Consider the following 13,816-nt stretch of genomic DNA (forward strand, 5'->3'; position numbering starts at 1 on the left):
GTGGGAGACCCAGAAGAAGCTCCTGGCTCCTGGCTTCAGATCAGCACAGCTCCAGCCGTTGCAGCCAACTGAGTAGTAAAACAGTAGATGGAGGAAGGCCTATCTCTCTCTCTCTCTCTCTCTCTCTGTCTCTCCTTCTCTCTCTGTGTAACTCTGACTTTCAAATAATAAATACATCTTAAAATGAAATAAAAATAAAATAAATTAAAAATAAAAAAATAAAAATGACCTCTTCCCCAGGCCGGCACTGTGCTATAATGGGTAAAGCCACTGCCGGCAACACCAGCATCCCATATATGGGTGTCCAATCGAGACCCGGCTGCTCCACTTCCAATCCAGCTCCCTGCTGATGGCCTGGGAAAGCAGTGGAAGGTGGCCCAAGTCCTTGGGCGCCTGCACCCACATGGGAGACCCAGATGGAGTTCAGGGCTCCTGACTTCGGCCTAGCCCTGCCCTGGCTGTTACGGCCATCTGGGAGTGAAAGACCTCTCTCTGTCTCTCCCTCTCTCTCTCTGTAAGTCTGACTTTCAGATATATAAATAAATCTTTTTTTTTTTTTTTAAATAAAAAGAGCATCTTCCTGGTATGTAAGCTAAATGAGCAATTGTACTATTTGGCTTAAAGTTAGTTTATAAAGGAATCTCACATTTATTGGATATCACTAAAATTGATGTAATAGACTATATATGGCTTTTATTAAGATTATTGAAATCTCACTACAAATGCAAATAATTCCTGATTGAAGTCTGAGTTTTTAAAAGTTCCATTTGAGGGGGCTGGCTCTGTGGCACAGCAGGTAAAGCCGCCACCTCCAGTGCCGGCATCCCATATGGGTGCTGGTTTGAGTCCCGGCTGCTCTGCTTCCTATCCAGCTCTCTGCTATGGCCTGGGAAAGGAGTGGAAGATGGCCCAAGTCCTTGGCCCCTGCACCCATGTGGGAGACCCAGAAGAAGCTCCTGGTTCCTGGTTTCGGATCAGTGTGGCTCCAGCTGTTGCAGCTGATTGGAGAGTGAGCCAGCAGACAGAAGACCTCTTTCTCTCTCTGTGCCTCTCCGATCTCTGTGTGACTCTGTCATTCAAATAAATAAATAAATCTTTTAAAAAAATAAAAGTTCCATTTGAGAGGCAGAGGGTAATTGGAGAAAGAGACAGGAAAGACAGAGAGCTCCCAGCTGCTGGCTCATTCCTCAAATGTCACAGCTGGGGCTTGGCCAGGTCAAAGCCAGGAACCCGATCCAGGCTTCCACGTGGGTGGCAGGGAGCCAACCACTTGAGCCATCACCTACACGTTGCCTCCCGGGGTCTGCATTAGCAGGAAGCTGGAATCAAAGTGGAGCTGGGAAGACGCAGGCACTCGTGTGAAATATGGGCGCCCCACATGCAAATTCTAATCTTCCAAATGTCTCTACAGTGGGGTGCAGGTCCTGAGGTCATTCAGAAGGCTTTAGGGTCGACAAAAGGTGGGAAGGTGTGAATTAGAGCTCATGGGATGGGGTAAAGGAAAACTGAACACCGGACACCATTTTTACTGAAAATTCACAGGTCATGGTCATGTTATGCCTGGTCTCTGGCTGGTCACAGTTGTCTCACGCCTGGTCTCTGGTCATGGCTGTGTTATGCCTGGTCTCTGGTCATGGCTGTCTCATGCCTGGTCTCTGGTCATGGCCATCTCACACCTGGTCTCTGGTCATGGCATTCTCATACCTGCTCACTGGTCATGGCTGTGTTATGCCTGGTCTCTGGTCATGGCCGTCTCACACTTGCTCACTGGTCATGGCTGTCTCACGCCTGGTCTCTGGTTGTGGCCATCTCATGCCTGGTCTCTGGTCATGGCCATGTTATACTTGATTTCTGGTCATGGCTGTCTCACACCTGGTCTCTGATTGGTTGTGCTCATCCCACATCTGGTCTTTTCCCATGGGCCCCAGCTCCCTACCCCTTCCCTTACCCTCCTCACTCCTGAGGGCAGGTGTCCCCTGTTCCACAGCGTCTACCCTCTTGAATTTCAGGGAGGAATTCACCCCAAACATGACACTCTATGATACGCAGCTTTCCACTTTGGATAAGGGTGCAGGGTAGGAAAAATCAGTCAACTGCCACATTTTTCCTACCTGAAGGAGCGTTCCCCAGAGCTGAGCTGTACGGGTGATGACTCCCACACAGGTTGGGAGATCATCCCTACCAGTGGGTAGAATGGGCTGGACAGGATATCGGGGCATCACAGGTGGAGGAGCCGGCACTGTCCAGGGGTAACCATGGCTCCAGGAAGCCTGTCTATGGGTGAAGCGGGGAGGGTGCACAGCTTCTCCGAGGACAAGGGTGGAGCAGAACTCCCTCCTGCCTCCCGCCGTGTCCTGGAGTCCCCACAGTGCAGCAGCCTCCCTCGGGGTAACACAGCATCACAAGCCTAGCGACTTAAAGAACACATCTTTATTCTCTTACAGATCTGCAAGGCAGGGAGTCCTGACAGAGATACAATGAAGATGCCGGAGAGCCAGGGCTCCTCTCTGGGGGCTTGAGGGGACAAAGGGCTCCCTGGAGCTGCACAGCTTTTAGGGGCCACCTGTGTTCCTGGTCTCAAGGCCCTGCTGCCTGCTCCAAGCATCTTGCAATCTCTCTCTGTGCCTCCAGCCTCCCTCTTTCACCAGCAATGCCCCCGAGCCCCTGGGGTAATCTGGGCAAATCCCCCATCTCGAGATCCTAGTATAATCAGATCTGCGTAGTCCCATGGTCAATTTTCACAGGTGCTAGGAGTTAGCACGTGGACATCTTTGGGGGGCCTTTGTTCTGCCGATGGCACGCTGAGCGTGCAATAGAGATGGGCACGCATTTTGCATATTTCAACGAAATGCATCACAGGGCGTCCTTTGGATATACCCACACCTACAAATTCTTAGTGACAGACTAACCAGAAACCAGCCTGTCTGTGGAAAATTCGAGCACCATGGGCTTCCTCATTTTAATTTAAAGCAGGGATTTAATTTAATGTTTTAGAATCTAGTCAATGAAATACATGGGATTAGGAAGGAAACCAGTTACATTAAAATGCAATTTTCAAGATACTTAACGGTGCAATACAAGAATATATGTGCTTCTTTATTAACAGATTAATTAACAAGAGGTAACAGATAGTCTACTCATTACTGTAATTTTGAACAATGTTGTGAGATATTTGCGATATCCAAATGTGGTAGCAGTCCCAGATGCTGCGAGTCCTGGGATTTGTCCTCCACCTTCCTGAAGGAGACGCAACATTTCTTTTCTTTTCTTCTTCTTTTTTTTTTTTTTTTTTGACAGGCAGAGTGGACAGTGAGAGAGAGAGACAGAGAAAAAGGTCTTCCTTTGCTGTTGGTTCACCCTCCATTGGCTGCCGTGGCTGGCGCACTGCGCTGATCTAAAGACAGGAGCCAGGTGCTTCTCCTGGTCTCCCATGGGGTGCAGGGCCCAAGCACTTGGGCCATCCTCCACTGCACTCCTGGGCCACAGCAGAGAGCTGGCCTGGAAGAGGGGCAACCGGGACAGACTCCGGCGCCCTGACCGGAACTAGAACCTGGTGTGCCGGCGCCGCAAGGCGGAGGATTAGCCTAGTGAGCCGCGGCGCCGGCCAGGAGATGCAACATTTCAATTAGTCTGAGTGAAATGAGAAGTCTGAGTGCTTTGCCAGTCAAGTTCATGGACTACCTGGTTCCAGAACTCAGCCCCAAGGCAGTGCCTGGCCCAGGAAAAGGGTTTGGGTCTTCACAGACATGTCTTCAAAAAAAGATTTATTGATTTACTTAAAAGGCAGAGTTACAAAGAAAGAGGGAGAGGGGCTGGCGCTGTGGCATAGTAGGTTAACACCCTGGCCTGAAGTGCCGGCATCCCATATGGGCACTGGTTCTAGTCCTGGCTGCTCCTCTTCCAATCCAGCTCTCTGCTATGGCTTGGGATAGCAGTGGAAGATGGCCCAAATGCTTGGACCCCTGCACCCACGTGGGAGACCCAGAAGAATCTCCTGGCTCCTGGCTTCGGACCAGCACAGCTCCAGCAGTTGCGGCCAACTGGGGAGTGAACCAGCGGATGGAAGACCTCTCTGTCTCTACCTCTCTCTGTAACTCTGTCTTTCAAATAAATAAAATAAATCTTAAAAAAAAAAAAAAAGAACATCATGGAACATGCACTCTGAAAGGGACCTCACCTTCCCCTCCACACCCCGAGGAGGAAACAGGCCACACAGGTGACACGACACGTCCAGCCGGGCACTGTCCCCTTGGAAGCTGACGCCAGAGCAGAGCTGAGCCCAGCCTGTGAAGCTACCCAAAGCTGAATCTGACAGCAGTGGAAGTCAGAGGGCCACTGACCCCAAAGGCTTGTGGGGTAGCATAGGCAGGAGCAGGGGGCGGGGCTGGCCCCAGGACTCAGGAAGAGGAAGGGAGGGGCTGTGCCCCTTGTCTGATGGAGCACAGCTGCTCCCCGCCCCCCACAGTCTCCCTGGATTCAAATGCAAGCGGTGGGCAAAGACTCAGCCTTTCAACACGGCCTGCAAGCCACCTTCTGCTGTCGAGAGAGAACGCTGGTGCCTGCTGGTGTCAGCTGTGGGGCCCGGGTCTGGCGTTCGCACGTCCTCCCCGGGCCGAGCAGCCTCTGAGGCGGGTATTTAGAGCGACACACGCTCTCACCGCTCTGCACTCTCCTTCTGTGTATCAAGTGCGAAGCCCCGGATCGTTCTCGGCGTCTGAGTTCTTCTCTCCTAAAAGGGAGATTAATTTGCTGACACACACTCTGCGAACTGATTAAAAGCTGCTCTCACACACATCGCTCCGGCTAATAAAGCCGACACTGAGAAATCAGAGGCAAATGAGTCGTTTACAGACGCTTTAGAAATTGGATAATCGCCCGCCGGATCCTGCAAACTGAGAAACGGCTTCAGAACGGCTGTGTGGAGGCAGCTCCACGGAGCTTCTGTAACGTTTGCCAACTTGGCTTTTCTCTGTCGGATGCTTTCGGGACCATCTCTGGACTTCAGCTTTGCTTTGCTTTATGGGGCTCCTATGGAACGATAGGGTTGGACACGCTGGGTAGACGGTGCCTTTGGACGCTCCCCCCTGGCCGGCGCACGCGCCCAGCAGAGACAGCACGGAGGGCTGCTCCTGTAGTGTTCTCTTGTTTCCAAATACAGACTCAGCGTAAATATTTACGGAACTGCCACTGGACACCTCTCAGCGTTATCTCAGGTGACCTTCTGTGACCTTGCCAGGAGCTGATTGTGTCCCCACATACATCCCCTCCCCCAAGGGGGGGGGCAGTGACTCGCTGAAGGCGGGAGGTGATGTTCAGAATCCACAGCTGGGTTCCCTGCCTGTGAGTCCCTGTGCCTCCAGCCAAGCTCGCTTCTAGCAACACAGCGACTACACGGCATCAGCGGGGCCACAGAGGCACTTTTTCTATCTCCTTAAACATTGTTTGGATTTTTAAAAAATTTGTATTTATTTATTAATTTGAAAGGCAGAGTTACAGAGAGGCAGAGACAGAGAAGAGAGAGAGAGAGAGAGAGAGAGAGAGAGGGAGAGAAAGGTCTTCCATCCGCTGGTTCACTCCCCAGGATGGTCGCAACGGCCGGAGCTGTGCCGATCCGAAGCCGGGAGCAAGGAACTTCCTCCAGGTCTCCCACACGGGTGCAGGGTCCCAAAGACTTGGGCCATTTTCCACTGCTTTCCCAGGCCATAGCAGAGAGCTGGATCGGAAGTGGAGCAGCCAGGACTCGAACCAGCATCTGCCTTACCGGCTACACCACAGCACCAGCTCCTAGATTTCTTACGAATACTTAGTGTTTGTACCTCCCATTCTAACTTTAGATCAGAGAACGTGCAGCGTTTGTTTTTCTGTGTCTGGCTTCTCTCACTTAACACGGTGTCCTCCAGTTCATCCGTTTTGCTGCCGATGATGGGATTTCATGCTTTTTTGTGGCCACATCATACTCCACTGTGCGTGCACTCCACGTGCAGAGGGAGCCGTCACAGATGGCACGTGTACCCCGCGGGCTTCCTGCAGTGCACTCCTGCTCCCCTGGCCGGGCTCACTCGTCTTCGCACGAGCCCGTGATTCAGGCTGAGTCTGACGCAGCCGGCTCGATGCCACCAGCCACAGTCCCTCTGCTCCCCCTGTGAGTGGGCACCGCGGAGGAGCCACTAGCAGGAGCCCCAGGGCTCCACACCACACTGGTCATCCTGCTGGCCACTGGCTGTCACTCTACATCTACTCCAGGAACCCAAGTGTGCCTTTGAGGAAGAAATGGCAGCCGGTCGTTTGCAAATGGTCCCTCTCTTTTCTCAAAGGCAGTCAGGCTGGTTCCATGGGGTCCCTGTTCCCAGGGACTGCTCGGGCAGGGGGCAAAGTCTCCAGACATGGGGCCAAACCACCCAGTCCTGACACAAAGCTCCACTTCTACTAACCTGCAAGGTCCCCCTTCAGGTTCCTTTGGAGGGGGAGCTAAGAATTAGGAGGATTGGGTGTCCACATGCTTCTTAGACAGTCACCTCTACCCAGAGTGCGCGACGCTCACACCACACGGCACATCCTCCTGGACTTCCGTCATCTCTGGATTCATTGTGATACCTGATACAGTGCAACTGCTATGTACAGAGCCGTCACGCTGCAGCAGTTAGGGAATACTGACAAGAAAAGTCTGTGCACGATCACTAAGGACGCGACCACCACAGGCTCAGTCAGCACAAACAGGACAGGAGCAAGCAACGCTCCAGCCACAGGTATCAGATGTGTGAGACAGCTGGACCCTGCCTGGGGCAGGGGGAGGGGGAAGGGGGCCACCTGAGGCAGGGGGAGGGAGAAGGGGGCTACCTGGGGCAGGGGGAGGGAGAAGGAGCTACCTGGGGCAGGGGGAGGGGGAAGGAGGCCACCTGGGGCAGGGGGAGGGGGAAGGAGGCTACCTGGGGCAGGGGGAGGGAGAAGGGGGCTACCTGGGGCAGGGGGAGGGGGAAGGAGGCTACCTGGGGCAGGGGGAGGGGGAAGGGGGCTACCTGGGCAGGGGGAGGGGGAAGGGAGCCACCTGGGGCAGGGGGAGGGAGAAGGGGGCTACCTGGGGCAGGGGGAGGGAGAAGGGGGCTACCTGGGGCAGGGGAGGGAAAGGGGGCCACCTGGGGCAGGGGGAGGGAGAAGGGGGCTACCTGGGGCAGGGGGAGGGAGAAGGGGGCTACCTGGGGCAGGGGGAGGGGGAAGGGGGCCACCTGGGGCAGGGGGAGGGAGAAGGGGGCCACCTGGGGCAGGGGGAGGGAGAAGGGGGCTACCTGGGGCAGGGGAGGGAGAAGGGGGCCACCTGGGGCAGGGGGAGGGAGAAGGGGGCTACCTGGGGCAGGGGAGGGAGAAGGGGGCCACCTGGGGCAGGGGGAGGGAGAAGGGGGCTACCTGGGGCAGGGGGAGGGAGAAGGGGGCTACCTGGGGCAGGGGGAGGGGGAAGGGGGCCACCTGGGGCAGGGGGAGGGAGAAGGGAGCCACCTGGGGTAGGGGGAGGGGGAAGGGGGCTACCTGGGGCAGGGGGAGGGAGAAGGGGACCACCTGGGGCAGGGGGAGGGGGGAGGGGGCTACCTGGGGCAGGGGGAGGGAGAAGGGGGCCACCTGGGGTAGGGGGAGGGGGAAGGAGGCTACCTGGGGCAGGGGGAGGGAGAAGGGGGCCACCTGGGGCAGGGGGAGGGGGAAGGAGGCTACCTGGGGCAGGGGGAGGGAGAAGGGGGCCACCTGGGGCAGGGGGAGGGGGAAGGAGGCTACCTGGGGCAGGGGGAGGGAGCTCCCCGGGGGAGGGAAGTGAGGCCACCTGGAGTGAGGGAGGAAGTCCCCTGGGGGAGGAGGAGTGAGGCTACCTGGGGAAGGGGGAGGGAGCTACCTGGGGGAGGGAGGGAGCTGCCTGGGGATGGAGAGGGAGGGTACCTGGGGGAGGAGGAGTGAGGCTACCTGGGGAAGGGGGAGGGAGCTACCTGGGGGAGGGAGGGAGCTGCCTGGGGATGGAGAGGGAGGGTACCTGGGGGAGGGGGAGTGAGACTACCTGGGGAAGGAGGAGGAAGAGCTACCTGAAGAAGAGGGAGGGAGCTGCCTGGGGAAGGGGGAGGGAGCTGCCTGGGGAAGGGGGAGGGAGCTGCCTGGGGGAGGGAGGAGCTGCCTGGGGCCTGGGGGCCCACACATCACTTTGTTCATTGGATCCAGTGAAGTACCCGGAGTGCAGTAAACTGAAGTTTTGCCTTTTGGACCCCAGATATGAGGAGCCAACCGCACTGGGGACGCGTGTGCTGCCCCGGCTCCGTGAGGGAATGGAGCCAAGGGATGACACAGGCAGAGGGGATGCGTGGAGAAGCTCCCCCTGGGAGCCCTGACACCTCCCCCGTCCTGGACCTCCCTTTCCCTCCCCCTCAGGGCCAGGCTGGCCCCTCCTTCCGCCGTCTTCTGGTGTCCTTGAGCCCCGAGGCTGCTGTGCCCAAGGCCGCCCGGCGGCCCAGTCTCCTGGCACAGGAAAGAGGAGGGGTCTCACAACTGTGGAGCAGGGAGCAGGGGCCTGGGGCTCGTCCGGCACAGCCCCCCAAAGTGTCAGCTGGACCAGGGACCTGTTGGCCGTGCTTTGCAGACTTTAACGAATCGCCACAAGCCTTTTTATGATTTGAAAGATGGACAGACAGACAGAGAGCTCCCATTCAGTGACTTACTGCTCAAATGCCTGCAACAGTGCGGGAGGCCAGGCCAAAGCCAGGAGCCCATTACCCAGTCCAGGCCTGCATGTCAGCGGCAGACGCCCACTGAGCCACCTCCTGCTCCTCCCAGGTGCACGCTAGCAGGAAGCTGGGATGGTGAACAGGGCACGGACTCAAACCAGGCGCTCCGGTGTGGATGCAGCCATCCCGATGGCAGCTTAACCTCTGTGCCAAGTGCCCGCCCCACATGCTGTCTTGGTACCAACGCAGGTTCTGATGCACAGAGTCTAACAGTGGCTGCTCGGCTGCCCTGTGTGAGGGGCCAGCCCCCGGCATCTCTGCTGAGCAGGCAGGGTGATGGCGTCTTGGAGCTCACAGCGGTCAGTGGAAAAGGCTTTTCTGTCCTAGTCCTGGCTGATGAATTTCTCGGAAATGTTTAGGTCTTCACCCTGTTTAGGAAGTCCCCGTATGTGTGGAAACCAAAGCAGTTGCTATAAGCTTCTTAGAAATGAGACCAGTCCTGAGACTCTCCCATAAAAGGACACGGGCGGGGGCCGCTGCCCTCCGCTGCCGGCCTGGTTAAGTCAGCACCAGGTGTGGAGGGTGTCCTGTCCTCACCGGGAGCAATGGGTGCTCTCGCCAGGTTTTCCCCCACACCTGGAGGGGAACCCCATGGCCTCTGGCTTCTGGCCCCGGACAATCAGCCACTGCCTTCTGCCTCACCGCCAGCCAGGGCCACAGCAGGGGCTGACTCGGCCACACTGCTCCATGCTGCGCCCAGGCGGTGCTGGGCATGTGACGTCCACACAACCAGCCCACGTGCAGCGGCTCCTCTGGCAGGCTCTTACTCACAGCTGAGGGAGCAGAGGCTGAGCGCTGGTCTCAAGTCGCCCAGTGGTCACGATGGAGGAAGGAGCAGGACGAGCTGTGAGCACGCTGCACGCTAGCCGGCGCACCTGGTTCCTGGCCTGCCTCGGCCGCGGCGAGCTGTGTGGCTTGCGGTGAACGATGCTCCTCTTCTGGCCTCGGTCCCTCATCTAAGCTGGAGCTGCCAGAGCCCCTACCCCGTGCCTGTGGTTATGTTTGCAGGCACGGATCCCACACTTGCCTTCTGGTCACAGAGGTAGCTTTAATTCGCACACGCGCAGTCGCAGGGCAGGGCGTCCTCTCTTGCTTGTCCTCACTCAGTGTGCACCTGGGGCACATATCCCCTCTGCAGTCTTGCTTTATTTTTCAAGACCTATAGATTCACAGGCTGGGTTAGGGTTAGCACTGGGAACCAACCAGTGAGCAGATGTCGACCGAGCACACACTGTGCTGGAGATTCAGAGACCACGGTAGAAGGAATGGGAGGGCTCACTTCCTGCTCAGAGCCATGTGACTGGGTGGAGGACGAGTTAATACTTTCTCTTTTAAAATATCTTTGGCCTGCGCCGCGGCTCACTAGGCTAACCCTCCGCCTAGCGGCGCCGGCACACCGGGTTCTAGTCCCGGTCGGGGCGCCGGATTCTGTCCCGGTTGCCCCTCTTCCAGGCCAGCTCTCTGCTGTGGCCAGGGAGTGCAGTGGAGGATGGCCCAGGTGCTTGGGCCCTGAACCCCATGGGAGACCAGGAGAAGCACCTGGCTCCTGCCTTCGGATAGGCACGGTGCGCCAGCTGCAGCGTGCCGGCCGTGGCGGCCATTGGAGGGTGAACCAACGGCAAAGGAAGACCTTTCTCTCTGTCTGTCTCTCTCACTGTCCACTCTGCCTGTCAAAAAAATAAAATATCTTTATTTCTTTTATTGAAAAATATTTATTTATTTGAAAGAGTTACAGAGAGAGAGAGAGAGAGAGAGAGAGCATCTTCCATTTGCTGGTTCACTCCCCAGATGGCTGCAATGGCCAGCGCTGGGCCGGGCTGAAGCCAGGAGCCAGGAGCTTCATCCGGGTCTCCCATCAGGTGCAGGGGCCCAACCACTGGGGCCATCTTCCTTTGCTTTTCCCAGGCCATTCGCAGGGAATGGACTTGGAAGCAGAGCAGCTGGGACACCAACTGGAACCCATATAGGACGCCGGCGGCTTCACCTGCTACGCTGCCGTGCTGGCCCAAGTTGATGCTTCCTTAGCACCGCAGTGGGTGCTCAGTAACGCACACTTTAGGCTGGCTTCTGCCTTTGCAGCCAAGCGTCTGAGCCAGGTTCCCGTTTTCCCTTGTCCACGTTCTGGGGTTTACTTCTCCATGGGCCCAAACTTCCCTTTGACCTTGGCCGTCATGAGCTGGAGCTCCAGGGACAGGCGTCCAGGGCCTTAGCCGGTCACATTCTGGCCAATGACAGGGGGTTTTGTTTGCTTGTTTTGAAGAAAGGGAATGAATGTCTGCAGAAGAATAGCGTTTTGTTTAAAAAAAAAAAAACAACTTTGGATGACAAAATGTGGATTTCAGGCTTGATGGGACGAGAAGGACAAATGGCGAGAGGCCCAGTAGTGGGGAGTCAGACCTAAAGCTTAGGCAGAGGGGCCTGTGTTGTGGCTCAGCGGGTAAAGTCGCCGCCTGCTGCACTGGCATCCCACATGGACGCCGGTTGGGAGTCACGTCCTAAGGAACCTGCTCTTTGTGGCTGTATGCCACTCTTCTTTCCACCGACAATCAGGAGAACCTGCTTGCTTTCACGTGTATTGGATCTGGTTGTGGGTTTCGTACTGGGACGGAGTGCTGGGACGGGGGAGCAGCAGGCGTGGACGCACGAGAACTCAGAGCCGCACCCGGCAGCCTTGCCGCCTCCACTGAGCAGCCGCAGGCACCGGCTCCGGTCTCAGCGGTGCCACCTGCGGCCTCCAGAAGACTCCCTGTGGCCGAGGTGTTGAACCAAAGGGCTGTTCGGTGCCCCAGAGGACTAGGCAGGGGTGCGAGAGGCACGCTTCTCCCCCTGGCCTGGGAGCAAAGAGCTGCTCGCTGGGCGTGGGGCTGGAAGGGGATGGGGCCTCCCTCGGGGCAGTCTGAGACAGGTGAGGCACCGTGAACCTCCCTGGTGGAGCGCTGCACTCAGCCTCAGCTCTTGCATCACCTGTGTCCAAGACGCAGCGACACCAGGGCCAGCCCAGCTCTTACGGGCTCCCTCTAGCACAAACAACCTGACTTCATTGCACCAGAATCTCAGAGAGCAGGTGCGGGCATCAGGCCAAGCCTACGATCCCAACAGACCGGGGGATCCTGGTATGGATCCCCAGTGTCCACACGCAGGGGTCGGTGACCCCAAACAAGCCAGGCTGGGGTCAGTGTCCCGGTCCAGGTGTGGCCATCCAGCCCTACCCACCGTCTAATTTGTTGACTTTCCCCCAGGCTCTCGTCACACCTCACACTGACTTTCCCGCAGAGGGGCTGGGTTGCCGCTGTATCCAGGGCTCAGATAGAGCTGGGCTCAGATGGGCCCACAGGGTCCCACTGTGACTGAGTCGTGCCCCCGTCCAATTCACGTCAAAGCCCTAACTCCTGCTGTGTCTGTACGGGGTATCTCCTTTCAGAAATGTAAGGTGAAATGAGACCTAAGGGAGGGGTCCAAGCCCATCAGATGGGTGACTTCACAGGAGAGCCCACTCTTAGCACCCCCACAGAACAGGAAGGAAGCTGCCTGCAGGCCAGGGAAGCAGCCCCCACCAGAGCCCGGCCATGCCGGCACCCGACTCCGGCTTCCAGCCTGCAGAGCTGTGAGAGAGACTTCAGCTTCTGCAGTCCTCTGTTAGAGCGTCCCCAGCTACTCAGACAGCCCCTGCCTCCCTGTCCTGCTGGCTGCCTCCTGTGGCGCCATTCTTCCCAGCACGGTTATACCCCGGCTGGAAAGCAACCTGCCAAGACGTGCCTGCCCACCTGTTGCAAAAACTGCTTATGCCCTGGGCCTTGGAATTCCAGTCCTGAGTCTTTTTAAGAATCCACAGACGGGCCAGCGCTGCGGCTCACTAGGCTAATCCTCCGCCTTGTGGCGGCGGCACACCAGGTTCTAGTCCTGGTCGGGGCTCCAGATTCTGTCCCGGTTGCCCCTCTTCCAGGCCAGTTCTCTGCTGTGGCCCGGGAGTGCAGTGGAGGATGGCCCAAGTGCTTGGGCCCTGCATCCCATGGGAGACCAGGAGGAAGCACCTGGCTCCTGGCTTCGGATCGGCGCAGCCATACCGGCTGTGGGGGTAAATTTACCCATTTTGGGGGTAAAACTGTATACATTGGAGGGGTAACTTTCTGGTTATCAGATCAGACTTGTCCAAAAGTGTGCAGCTATCCAACAACAGGGAACCATGTATCCAGCTGGGGACAAGTGGAACGGTGAAGCCACAGTAGAAGGGGTACGTAGAGAGGTGGAAAATGGATTTCAAGAGCTAAAAAGACAAGGTGCCACCTTTTGTGAATATTTTCGTGAGAAATGTGAGCGTTGTATCCTCATAGCAAGGCAGGCAGGAAGATGACAATGTCAAAATGACCCGAGCTACTCAGGGTGGTGGATGTCCCTGGGGCGCCCCTGCTTGCACACAGAACTGTCAGCTTGTTCCTCGCTGCTCGTCTCTTCCAGGCCATTTGTGACCCAGCGAGGCCTTAGATGCTGTGGTCCCGGGGGCCTATTTTCTTTTTTTTTTTTTTTCTTTTTTATTTATTTATTTTTATTTTTTTATTTTTTATTTTTTGACAGGCAGAGTGGACAGTGAGAGAGAGAGACAGAGAGAAAGGTCTTCCTTTGCCGTTGGTTCACCCTCCAATGGCCGCCGCGGCCGGCGCGCTGCGGCCGGCGCACCGCGCTGATCCGATGGCAGGAGCCAGGAGCCAGGTGCTTTTCCTGGTCTCCCATGGGGTGCAGGGCCCAAGCACCTGGGCCATCCTCCATTGCACTCCCTGGCCACAGCAGAGAGCTGGCCTGGAAGAGGGGCAGCCGGGACAGAATCCGGCGCCCCGACCGGGACTAGAACCTGGTGTGCCGGCGCCGCTAGGCGGAGGATTAGCCTAGTGAGCCGCGGCGCCGGCCCCGGGGGCCTATTTTCTAACAGGAGGGAACGGCCACCTGTCCCAGGCACGGTGCTCTGCCACCGTGGGAGCTGCCACGCAGTGCCCCACAGCCTCCTCCGCAGCCTTCCGTTAACCTAGCACCTGAGCTCACCTCTGGTTAACAGAAAAACCTCCGTGAAG

The sequence above is a fragment of the Oryctolagus cuniculus genome, chromosome 3 (assembly GCF_964237555.1).
Source record: "Oryctolagus cuniculus chromosome 3, mOryCun1.1, whole genome shotgun sequence".
Classification (NCBI taxonomy): domain Eukaryota; kingdom Metazoa; phylum Chordata; class Mammalia; order Lagomorpha; family Leporidae; genus Oryctolagus; species Oryctolagus cuniculus.